Source organism: Parasteatoda tepidariorum, chromosome 2 (genome assembly GCF_043381705.1).
Source record: "Parasteatoda tepidariorum isolate YZ-2023 chromosome 2, CAS_Ptep_4.0, whole genome shotgun sequence".
NCBI classification, from domain to species: Eukaryota; Metazoa; Arthropoda; class Arachnida; order Araneae; family Theridiidae; genus Parasteatoda; species Parasteatoda tepidariorum.
In genome coordinates, this window is record NC_092205.1 from 99,618,418 (window position 1) to 99,632,321 (window position 13,904).

At 32.9% G+C, this 13,904-nt stretch overlaps 1 long non-coding RNA gene across 2 annotated transcripts in view; it reads right to left on the bottom strand.

Moving 5' to 3' along the window:
- The window catches only part of LOC122272010 (uncharacterized), a 61,140-nt gene that overhangs the window by 4,648 nt on the left and 42,588 nt on the right, over positions 1-13,904 (bottom strand). For both annotated transcript variants that reach the window (XR_011636246.1, XR_011636245.1), the window contains one exon: positions 6,083-6,142. This is a non-coding gene — a long non-coding RNA (uncharacterized lncRNA). The remainder of the gene's footprint in view (positions 1-6,082; positions 6,143-13,904) is intronic.

Consider the following 13,904-nt stretch of genomic DNA (forward strand, 5'->3'; position numbering starts at 1 on the left):
GGTTAAATTATTTTAAATTGCTTTACGTTATTTTATATTTTACTTAACATTTAAAGCTTTGGTTTATACTTTCCTATATATTTCACGCTATCTTATCCTTTATTTGCTTCGCGCTTTTCATTATACTTTACACTTTTCTCTATATTTTATGCGTTACTTATGGTATACTTTATATTATGTTTAACTTTTTTCTATACTTTGCATTTTATACTTTTCGCTTTTTACGTAATTTTTTATGCTTTACACTTTACTTTATACTTCATATTTTGCGCTTTTAGTTTACCCGGTACTTTACTCATCTTTATTCTTTCAATAATTTCTACTTTTACTTTAAAGAGTAAAATGTTTAGTGAAGTAAAAAGTATGCATTCCTTATATTTTAAGCTTTACTTTATACAAGTATTTTATACATTACTACTATGTACAATTCTTATTTTACTATTTATATTAAACTTTGCACTTTATTTCATGCTTAAATTTACTTTAATTTGGTTTTCGCATGATTTAATATCGGGATGATTCAGTAAAACATTATGTAATTTATGCTTCTAATTTACTAATTTAATTTTTTTTTAATGAAAAATGAGATCATAATCGAAGATACGACAAAGAAAACTCTACTTAGTAATTCTTAGTTATTTATGACTAAAAATGCATTTATTTTAGGCTTTTTAATTTAATTTTATTTTTACCTCATTTTAGGACTATGTCAAGGTTTAACAGCAGTTCAATAAATATAATACTTTGCTAATTTGAAATTTAATTTAAAACTTTTATTTTACTTGGATAATGTTACCATTCTTTATCAAGACTTTTCAATAAAACGTTTAATAATTTACCACGTTGAATGCCATGGGGGTCACCGGTGACCGGCCCTGAGTTTGTTCGTAGATCCACGGGGGTCACCGGAGAAGCCAAGATTATAAGAAACACATAATTCGAGTAAATTTTTAATACTTTTAATTTTTTTATACGAGGGGAAAAAAGAAAGTAAGTATCCCTATTTTTTTTCAAAGTAGAACTCATACTTTCAGGAACATATTTATTGGCAACAAGTACAGCAATGTTTCAGCTACTTTTCTACATAGCCACCACCAGAATTGGGACACTTGTATCGTGGAATCAACTTTTGTATCCCTCTGTCGTAGAACTCTGTCGCCAGTGAATGGAACCAGCGTGTGACAGACGTCTTCAACTTTGCGTTGTTGCCAAAACGCTCACCGGAGGACAGGAATTACTTGATGTGCAAGAAAAGGTGAAAATCGCTGGGAGCAAGATCAGGGCTGTAGGATGGATGATCAAACAACTCCCAGCCAAATTCTGTCCAAACATCTGTGCATCGAGCCGTATGTGGACGAGCATTGGAAAACTGCTTACACCAGCGACGCACCATCTACTTACTCAAGAAGTTCGGCCCATAGACCTGACGATGAATTTCAATTTTCGCAATGCTTTGCGTATTCAAGAACTTTATCACTGACCGAACCTCGCAGATGACAGGAGAAGGAATAAAAGCTTCCAAAGCTGCTGGAACGAGGGACCTCTTGGGCTGGCGATCCCTGACGATGATTCCTACGTCAGGGATCTATTACGCATGCGCAATTGACGCGGCTAATTACGTTTACTTTAAAGGAGAAAACATCGGGAAACTTACTTTCTGGATGCGTCTCGTATTATTATCGCTACTAAAATGGTTTGAAGAAATTAATGCAATATATACTGAGAAAATAATTCTGGCCAGACGGGCAAGCCATGTAAAATTAGCGTGGCATTCAACGTGTTAATACTACAGGTGATTAATCTCGAGATGGTTTTATTCTCTTTATTAGAAAGCACAGTTCCCTATCAGGACTTGTTACAATTAACTAATTACCTATAATTCATTGATTAAAATTTTTTAATTTTTCTTCAGTCCTCGCCAAGATTTCGAAGATTTCCAGCAGGAAATTTAATCATTTTACAGGGTAGCTACAAAATACAGTTACAACAAAAAATAATTAATTTTAATCAATTGGCAAAACAATTTCTCTCTCACTATTCCTGTGATTGGCGCTTTCTATAAGAGCAGACGATTCTTGCATAAAGCAAAGCATTTAGAATAAATTTAAGGATGGAATCGAAAGGACTGAAGCTTTTTAAAGCTTTTCGATCACGGATTTTCTGCACGTAGAAATCTTCAAGCAATTAAAATCACTTGGATATAATAGAGCATTTATAGATAGAACTATAAATCGATTATTGGATACTAAAAGCTGTAAAGATCGTCTCAGGTCATTTATAACAAAAATGAGCATTTTAAAACTCCTGAAAAGATACAAAAAAATCCACAGAGCCCTACTAATAAAATGGTTGCAGAAGTGAGCGAGAGTCTAAGCAAGTTCTGTTGAATATAGACTTGGGTTTCCGCCCTTATCTCAAAAGAAAAGTTCAAGGTTTGACAACTGCTCAAAAATTAAAAAAGTTACGATGGTGCAAGAAATCGCTTGACCGGCACAGTATCAAATTGTTAACAGAATAGTCTTTTCTGATGTGTAAATATTTTGCACACAAAAAAGTTATAATGCTAAAAATAATGTTGTATATTCAGCAACCTTCGATGCTATACCTGAAAGTTTAAGAACTGTTCAACGCTTTCAGCACAAGATTTCTGTAATGGTTTTGGTTGCTGTGTCAAATAACGGAAAATTTTTCTCTGAAATTCATCGATAACGGGGTAACATCGAAAGTCAATGCTGAATATTACAAAAAGGAAGTATTGGCTACACATGCTGACAGATTGTATACCAAAAAGGTATGGATATTTTAAAAAGATTCAGCACCGTCACACAAAGCCAAAATAACATAGGCTTGGTTCCATGTCAATTGTCTCAAATTTATTAAGCAAGAAGATTGTCCCTCTTCTTCACTAGATCTTAATCCTCTAGACCAGTGTTCCCCAACCCCCGGATCAAATGGTACCGACCGCCCATTTCATTGAAACTGATTTTAAATTCCTAGGTTTATACACCAAATTAAAAATATCTTCGCTCCATTAAAATTTTATTTATTTAAAAAAAAGGGACCCCCGAAGGTAGTGACATAAATTTTTTAATACTTGTAATGTATCATTGTCTCCGATTACCCGCAGATGGAACCGTCTCATTGCAAAGAAACAAGCTCAGGGTTCTCATTGATTTAACGTTCTAGTAAGTTAAAATGTTAAATCACTTTATATTTATTTTTTGGTGTAACTGTATTTTATTATAAAGGCATGTTTAAATACAATTAAATTAAAATTAATAAATCAAAATAATATACGACCCCCTCCACAGTGGTAAAATTACTTAACGTTGATTGGTCCGCAGTGATAAGAAGGTTGGGGAAAGACTATTGCGTTTGGGGTATTTTAGAGTCTAAAGTGAATGCACAGACCCATAGCTTTTTTATTGTGTGAATGGGACCCATTACCTCTTAAAATTATTCGGGCCGCCATCGGACAATGGCACAAGAGATTATCTTTAGTAATCGATAAAGATGGAGATCTGCTCGAATAAAAGATTTTTTTAGGTAAACTTCCTTTATAGTGTTCATCATATTTGTGTATTTCTCATTTTTAATTTAATATCTATACAGCAAAATGACTCGATATTTGTAACACTATTTCGCAGCCACCCTGTAATTTGCATGTATCGCGTTTTTTTTTTTGCGTACCCTTTCCTTTTTTTTTAAATTGATTTAACTTGTTTGGAAGGTCTACAAAAATTTTCTGAACCAAAACAATTGTTTTTTTTTGTTTGAGTTTTAGACATATAAGTTGTCTAGGCTAAGTTTTGGACTCAAATTCTTTTTAGTATACGAAATGAGGTTTGATGTCTTTATTTATATAGCTTTTTGTTTTCTTGAAAATTTATACAAATGTTGGTTCATATGAACATGAAAATTATTAAACTTTTCTTTTATATTACTTACCTCTAAAAAGCTAAGATGTCAAATCATCGTTGAATTTGTACTTCACGAAGTTTTCGAAAGCTGAAAAAACATCACATATTTATTATTATTACATTAATACTTATGCAACATTATAGGGATCTTTCAAGCATTATGCAAGGACATAAAGGGGTAGGGGTTTGTGACTTTTTTCTTCTTTTTCTGACAAGTGGCAGATGGGATGTGAGCCACGCTTGCGCAAGACATTTAAATCACATCATTTTTTTTTTAAATTTTTCTTTTAAAAAAAAGCAATTAAAATAACTTAATTAACAAATTTAAAATAAAAGTTGGACAATAATTGCTGTTACGTGTTTCATAGATCAAGATTTTTAACAGAAAAACAGAAATAATGAATACTCTTCACTAAAATGAATAGAAATATCTACTAATTTTAATTTTTGAAAAGTTACCTTGTTTATTTGAATTCTAAAATTAGATTACTTCAGTAAGAGCCAAAATTAGAGCAAGATAGTGCGTTGTTACTTTCTTACTTAAGTATAAGATGAGATTTGGTTATTTTACATTACCCTTCACTTTATGTTTTATGCTTTACTTTTTATCTTACGCTGTAATTTATACTTCACGTTTTACTTAACCTTCTAATTTCCACTTGACACGCATTTTATTTTACATTTAATTCTACGCTTACTTTTTAGTTTATACAATTTTTACATTATGCATTCCACTTTTTACTTTACGCATTACTTTACTAGTTGTTTACTTTGCATTTTGTAATTTAATTTATACTTCACATTCTATTTTACTTCCTACTTTTATTTATGCTTTGTTTACTTGACGCTTCTATTTCATACAGTACTTTAATATATGCTGTATTTTTTACTACATTATATTTTAGAGTCTTCTTTACATTACCATATTTTACATTTTAATATAATTTTTACTTTAAGCATTGTTTTATACTTCAAGCTTTATTTTATTCTCTACATGAAAGTTTATATTTTTTGCTTTATATTATTCGATATTCAATTTTATTATTGATGCTTTATTTTACACTTTACTGTATATACTCTTCCCTTGAATTTAAATTTATTTGCTTTACACGTTTCTTAATATTTTACCCATTTTATTAAGCTATGCTTTCTACTATGCTTGTTTTTTTTTTATATACTTCCCTTTTTCTACTTTCCGATTTTTACTTCATGTTTATTTAACTCCGTATTTTTTACTTACGCATTTTTTAAAAAAATTTACTCGCATCGACCTAAGAGCTGGTTTCAATTATAAATTATTGTATTACAAATTAAAATGCTTAAAAAGTCTTGGAGGATATTAATAACAAAAAACCTATAAACTAGACAAGAACCTATATCAGAGCTGTGATGGCACAGGGGACAGAGTTTTCTCCCACCAATGAGGTGAACAGGGCAAGAATCCTATCAATGGCTGGGCGATACGAATTTCGCACCCGACTCGCATCGACCCTAGAGTTGGCTTTCATTAATATATTATTGTGTTACAAATTAAAATGCTTATAAAATCTTGAGGAGAATATTAATAACACTAAACCTATAAACTAGAAAAGAACCTATATTAGAGCTGTGATGGCGCAGGGGACAGAGTTTTCTCCCAAAAATGAGGTGAATAGGGCCCGAATCCTGTCAATGGCAGGGCGATATGAATTCCGCACCTGGCTCGCATCGACCTTAGAGCTGGTTTCATTAATAAATTATTGTATTACAAATTAAAATGCTTAAAAAATCTTCAGGAGGATATTAATAGCAAAAAACCTATAAACTAGACAAGAACCTATATCAGAGCTGTGATGGCGCAGGGGACAGAGTTTTCTCCCACCAATGAGGTGAACAGGGCCCGAATTGCGTAAATTTTTTGCGTAGCCCTTCCCTTTTTTTAAATTGATTTAACTTGATTGGAAGGTCTACAAAAATTTTCTGAACGAAAACAATTGTTTTATTGTTTGAGTTTTTGACATATAAGTTGTCGTCTAGGCTAAGTTTTGGACGCAAATTCTTTTTAGTATACGAAATGAGTTTTGATGTCTTTATTTATATAGCTCTTTGTTTTCTTGAAAATTTATATAAATGTTGGTTCATATGAACATGAAAATTATTAAACATTCTTTTATATTACTTACCTCTAAAAAGCTAAGATGTCGAATCATCGTTGAATTTGTACTTCATGAAGTTTTCGAAAGCTGAAAAAACATCACATATTTATTATTATTACATTAATACTTATGTCACATTATAGGGATCTTTCAAGCATTATGCAAGGACATAAAGGAGGTAGGGGTTTGTGATTTTTTTTTCTCTTTCTGACAAGTGGCAGATGGGATATGAGCCACGCCTGCGTAAGACATTTAAATCACATTATTTTTTTTTAAATTTTTCTTTTAAAAAATAGCAATTAAAATGACTTAATTAACAAATTTAAAATAAAAGTTGGCCAACAATTGCTGTTACGTGTTTCATAGATCAAGATTTTTAACAGAAAAACAGAAATAATGAATACTCTTCACTAAAATGAATTGAAATATCTACTAATTTAAATTTTTGAAAAGTTACCTTGTTTATTTGAATTCTATAAATTAGATTACTTCAGTAAGAGCCAAAATTAGAGCAAGATAGTGCGTTGTTACTTTCTTACTTAAGTAAAAGATGAGATTTGGTTATTTTACATTAAGCTTCACTTTATGTTTTATGCTTTACTTTTTATCTTACACTGTAATTTATACTTCACGTTTTACTTAACCTTCTAATTTCCACTTGACACGCATTTTATTTTACATTTAATTCTACGCTTACTTTTTAGTTTATACAATTTTTACATTATGCTTTCCACTTTTTACTTTACGCATTACTTTACTAGTTGTTTACTTTGCATTTTATGATTTAATTTATACTTCACATTCTATTTTACTTCATACTTTTATTTATGCTTTGTTTACTTGACGCTTCTATTTCATACTTTACTTTAAACTATGCTGTATTTTTCACTACATTATATTTTAGAGTCTTCTTTAACTATATTTTACATTTTAATATAATTTTTACTTTAAGCATTGTTTTATACTTTAAGCTTTATTTTATTCTCTACATGATAGTTTTTCATATTTTTTGCTTTATATTATTTGATATTCAATTTTATAGTTAATGCTTTATTTTACACTTTACTGTATATACTCTTCACTTGAATTTATCTTTATTTGCTTTACACGTTTCTTAATATTTTACCCATTTTTTTAAGCTATGCTTTCTACTATGCTTAACTTTTTTATATACTTTTTGTACTTTCAGATTTTTACTTCATGTTTATTTAACTCCGTATTTTTTACTTGCGCTTTTTTTTAAAAAATTTACTTTTTCCTTCACTTTACCTCACTTTTTACGTACCACTTTACATTATAATTCATATTTTAAACGCTTTAACTTTTCCTGATAGTTCACATTTTACCACTCTTTATTCTCTGCTATAATTTCTGTTTAATATTTTATGTTTTGTTTCAATTTAAGCTTTTTTTTTACTTCATTGTACTAAACTCATATTCTACTTCATTAAATATTTTACTTTTTACACCTTATATTTTCGCTTCACTTTATGCATTACTGTGCGCAATTTTTATTTTTACGTTTTACTTTACTTTGTACTTACAAATTTTTATTTGCTCAACTTATTTTGATTGCGAATCATTTATTACTTAGACGCTTCAATATAACATTTGCATCAATAATTCACTAATTTCATCTTTTTTCACTCAAAATTAAATCATATTCGAAGATACGACAAAAAATTCTACTGAACTATTTATAAACAAAACAGAAACATTTAGTTTATTTTTTTTGCTGCATTTTGGGCAAGGTTTACGCGCTGTTCAATACATTTAAATTTTCGCTACATTGAGATTTATTTAGTAACTGTTTTATTTTAAATGGGTAATATACTATTTATCATCCAGTCATTTCAATTTAACGTTTATTTATTTAATACTACAGGGGATTAATCTCGAAATGGTTTTATTATCATTATTAGAAAATATCATTTCCTATCAGGACGTTAAAGTTTACATTATTATTTACAATTCATTTATTAAAATTTTTCAACCTATTTTTGGTAAGTCTGCGTGAAGATTTTAAATGATTTCAGCAGAAAAATTATTTTAATTCACTTATATCGAGCATTTTTTTCCGCAATGAAAGTTCTTATTTTTTTTTAAAAATGTGATTAGAAGGCCTCAAACATTTTCTGCACGAAAATTATCGGTTTTTTGTTTGCTTAAATATTGACGAATATGTTGTCTTCTTGTCGAATATGATGCAAGTCAGGAATGCAATTTCCTTTTAATTGAATTTGATTTGAAATGAGAGTGCAAGAATTACCCCGAACCCAGCGTGAAGTATTTCATGAAATATATAAAATGGTTGGAGCTTTCATAGGCTACGGACTGACAGTACACCGAAATATATTGTGGTTGACAGAATTGAGAAAACGTTGACTAAGAAAACTATGTGAAAAGTATGCTTTTGCGTTACGCGTGGCAAAATTGGTAAAGAAAAAATAATCTCATTTTCGAAAAAAGAAAATTAAGCAATTTTTTAACAACACCCAATAAAATAAATTACCTATAAGGGCTTTTAGAAAACAAAAATCAGAAATAAGCACCTTTAAGTGCTTCAGTATTCAGAACTTTCAAAATCATACAAAATTAGAAATTCATAATTTATTCGAAATGGGAGAGAGTTGAATCTTAATAGATGGATGACACTAATAATGCAAAATACCCATTAAAAAGTTTTATCATTAAAAATATTAGATTTGACAAGTTTATATTCTATTATCATAATTTTTTTTTTTGAGATAACTCTCAGACCGTCGCCAATAGCCCATTGTGCAGCTCTAGAGCGACGTAAATGAACTACAACTATCATACTTTTTTTAAACGTTATTCCTCTTGATAATTTTTTAGCTGCTTCTGTACAATTTTTATCCCAACTACTTATATCTGAAAAGAGGTGTCAAACATTTCAAGGAAGGAATTATTTAAAAAAATTACACAAGTTTAAAATTAATACATTTTACCTTATTAGCTAAGTTTATGAATTTGGCCTCACATTGAAAATACTATATTTGCGGTCACCTAATTTTTATTTAAAGCAGCTAAAAAATTTCTTGAACAAAGTTATTTTGAAAAGAATTAGACATTGCAATTTTTAGTTACTTGATTTAAAGTTCAAATTAAAATTTCTTTATTTTCGTAATGTGGCGTAAAAAGAAAATATAAAAAAAGAACTTCCTAGATACTTCAATTTTTGTAAATATTTTGGAAGACGGTATTTTTATTTTAATCTTTTTGAAACCAATTAAGATCTATTTCAGAATCAGTAAACATTTATCTTTTTTTTCTTTTTTAAAGAAAGAACTCTTGAGCACTTTTTTGTTAAAAATTTAAGACCTTATAGTAAAGAACAATTGTATCGACGAAATGAATTAGTCACGTTGATGTGGGATAATTAGTTAATAACGCTTAACAGAATGAAAAAATGTATATATAAAGTATTGAACAATTTGCAAAAAAGAACTTAAATACTTTTTTTTTAAAAGAGCTTTGAAATTTTTTGTTTTGCTAAGTTACAGATAGGGAACCTAAGATCTGAATTTCTAAGATCTGATCAATTAAGTATTTTTTCACTATGTTGTCTTTTACACATTACCAAATTTAAGACCTTGCAAAGTATAGTTTTATACTTAATTGTCACTCAGAGTTTCAGATATTCATGGCGTGTTTTAATATGATACTAGTAAAAAAAATAATAAAAACTAAAATGCACAATTGGTATATTTCAAGGCAATATGTAAGACATTGTTTTAATGACATGATGGCTGAAGGAATAGAGCGATCAGCTTTCAATGAGGTGAGCCGGGTTCAAATACAGATGATGACTANGTCAATGGCAGGGCTATATGAATTTCGCACCCGGCTCGCATCAACCCTAGAGGTGGCTTCATTAATAAATTATTGTATTACAAATTAAAATGCTTAAAAAATCTTGAAGAGGATATTAATAACACAAAACCTATAAACTAGACAATAACAATCAGAGCTGTGATGGCGCAGGGGACAGAGTTTTCTCCCACCAATAAGGTGAACAGGGCATGAATCCTGTCAATGGCTGGGCGATATGAATTCCGCACCCGATTCGCATCGACCCTAGAGCAGGTTTCATTAATAAATTATTGTATTACAAATTAAAATGCTTAAAAATCTTGAGGCGGATACTAATAACACAAAACCTATAAACTAGACAAGAACCTATATCAGAGCTGAGATAGCGCAGGGGACAGAGTTTTCTCCCACCAATGAGGTGAACATTGCCCGAATCCTGTCAATTGCTGGGCGATACGAATTTTGCACCCGGCTCGCATCGATCCTAGCGCTGGTTTCATTAATAAATTATTGTATTACAAATTAAATGCTTAAAAAATCTTTAGGAGGGAGGATATTAATAACACAAAACCTATAAACTGGACAAGAACCTATATCAGAGCTGTGATGGCGCAGGGAACAAAGTTTTCTCCCACCAATGAGGTGAACAGGGCCCGAATCCTGTCAATTGCTGGGCGATAGGAATTCCGCACCCGGCTCGCATCGACCCTAGAGCTGGTTTCATTAATAAATTATTGTATTACAAATTAAATGCTTAAAAAATCTTGAAGACTATACTAATAACACAAAACCTATAAACTAGACAAGAACCTATATCAGAGCTGAGATGGCGCAGGGAACAAAGTGTTCTCCCACCAATGAGGTGAACAGGGCCCGAATCCTGTCAATTGCTGGGAAATATGAATTCCGCACCCGGCTCGCATCGACCCTAGAGCTGGTTTCATTAATAATTTATTGTACTACAAATTAAAATGCTTAAAAAATCTTGAGGAGGGAGGATATTAATAACACAAAACCTAAAAACTAGACAGGAATCTATATCGGAGCTGTGATGGCGCAGGGGACAGAGTTTTCTCCCACCAATAAGGTGAACAGGGCATGAATCCTGTCCATTGCTGGGCGATATGAATTCCGCACCCGACTCGCATCGACCCTAGAGCAGGTTTCATTAATAATTTATTGTACTACAAATTAAAATGCTTAAAAAATCTTGAGGAGGATATTAATAACACAAAACCTATAAACTAGACAAGAACCTATATCAGAACTGTGATGGCGCAGGGGACTTAGTTTTCTCCCACCAAAGAGGTGAACAGGGCCCGAATCCTGTCAATTGCTAGGCGATATGAATTTCGCACCCGGTTCGCATCGACCCTACAGCTGGTATCATAAATAAATTTTTGTATTACAAATTAAAATGCTTAAAAAATCTTGGAGGATATTAATAACACAAAACGTATAAACTAGACAAGAACCGAGATCAGAGCTGTGATGGCGCAGGGGCAGAGATTTCTCCCACCAATGAGGTGAACAGGGCCCGAATCCTGTCAATTGCTGGGCGATATGAATTCCGCACCCGACTCGCATCGACTCTTGAGCTGGTTTCATTAATAAATTATTGTTTTACAAATATAAATGCTTAAAAAATCTTGAGGATATTAATAAAACAAAACCTATAAACTAGACAAGAACCTATATCAGAGCTGTGATGGCGCAGGGGACAGAGTTTTCTCCCACCAATGAGGTGAACAGGGCCCGAATCCTGTCAATGGCTGGGCGATATGAATTCCGCACCCGGCTCGCATCGACCCTAGAGCTGGCTTCATTAATAAATTATTGTATTACAAATTAAAATGCTTAAAAAATCTTGAGGAGGATATTAATAACACAAAACCTATAAACTAGACAAGAACCTATATCAGAGCTGTGATGGCGCAGGGGACAGAGTTTTCTCCCACCAATGAGGTGAACAGGGCCCGAATCCTGTCAATGGCTGGGCGATATGAATTCCGCACCCGGCTCGCATCGACCCTAGAGCTGGCTTCATTAATAAATTATTGTATTACAAATTAAAATGCTTAAAAAATCTTGAGGAGGATATTAATAACACAAAACCTATAAACTAGACAAGAACCTATATCAGAGCTGTGATGGCGCAGGGGACAGAGTTTTCTCCCACCAATGAGGTGAACAGGGCCCGAATCCTGTCAATGGCTGGGCGATATGAATTCCGCACCCGGCTCGCATCGACCCTAGAGCTGGCTTCATTAATAAATTATTGTATTACAAATTAAAATGCTTAAAAAATCTTGAGGAGGATATTAATAACACAAAACCTATAAACTAGACAAGAACCTATATCAGAGCTGTGATGGCGCAGGGGACAGAGTTTTCTCCCACCAATGAGGTGAACAGGGCCCGAATCCTGTCAATGGCTGGGCGATATGAATTCCGCACCCGGCTCGCATCGACCCTAGAGCTGGCTTCATTAATAAATTATTGTATTACAAATTAAAATGCTTAAAAAATCTTGAGGAGGATATTAATAACACAAAACCTATAAACTAGACAAGAACCTATATCAGAGCTGTGATGGCGCAGGGGACAGAGTTTTCTCCCACCAATGAGGTGAACAGGGCCCGAATCCTGTCAATGGCTGGGCGATATGAATTCCGCACCCGGCTCGCATCGACCCTAGAGCTGGCTTCATTAATAAATTATTGTATTACAAATTAAAATGCTTAAAAAATCTTGAGGAGGATATTAATAACACAAAACCTATAAACTAGACAAGAACCTATATCAGAGCTGTGATGGCGCAGGGGACAGAGTTTTCTCCCACCAATGAGGTGAACAGGGCCCGAATCCTGTCAATGGCTGGGCGATATGAATTCCGCACCCGGCTCGCATCGACCCTAGAGCTGGCTTCATTAATAAATTATTGTATTACAAATTAAAATGCTTAAAAAATCTTGAGGAGGATATTAATAACACAAAACCTATAAACTAGACAAGAACCTATATCAGAGCTGTGATGGCGCAGGGGACAGAGTTTTCTCCCACCAATGAGGTGAACAGGGCCCGAATCCTGTCAATGGCTGGGCGATATGAATTCCGCACCCGGCTCGCATCGACCCTAGAGCTGGCTTTCGTTAATAAATAATTGTATTACAGATCAAATTGCTTTTAAAATCTGGAGGAGGATATTAATAACACAAAACCCATAAACTAGACAAGAATCTATATTACAAATGTGATGGCGCAGGGGGCAGAGTTTTCTCCCACCAATGAGGTGAACAGGGCCCGAATCCTGTCAATGGCTGGGCGATATGAATTCCGCACCCGGCTCGCATCGACCCTAGAGCTGGCTTCATTAATAAATTATTGTATTACAAATTAAAATGCTTAAAAAATCTTGAAGAGGATATTATTAACACAAAACCTATAAACTAGAAAAGAACCTATATCAGAGCTGTGATGGAGCAGGGGACAGAATTTTCTCCCACCAATGAGGTGAACAGGGCCCGAGTACTGTCGATCGCAGGGCGATGTGAATTCCGCACCCGGCTCGCATCGACCGTAGAGTAGGCTTTTATTAATAAATTATTGCATTAAAAATTAAAATGCTTAAAAAATCTTGAGGAAGGAGGATATTAATAACACAAAACCTATAAACTAGACAAGAACCTATATTACAGAGGTGATGGCGCAGGGGACAGAGTTTTCTCCTACCAATGAGGTGAACAGCGCCCGATTCCTGTCAATGGCTGGGCGATATGAATTCCGCACCCGGCTCGCATCGACCGTAGAGTTGGCTTTTATTAATAAATTATTGTATTACAAATTAAAATGCTTAAAAAATCTTGAGGAGGGAGGATATTAATAACACAAAACCTATAAACTAGACAAGAACCTATATCAGAGATGTGATGGCACAGGGGACAGAGATTTCACCCACCAATGAGGTGAAGAGGGCCCCAATCTCGTCGATGGTTGGTCGATACGCTTTCCGCAC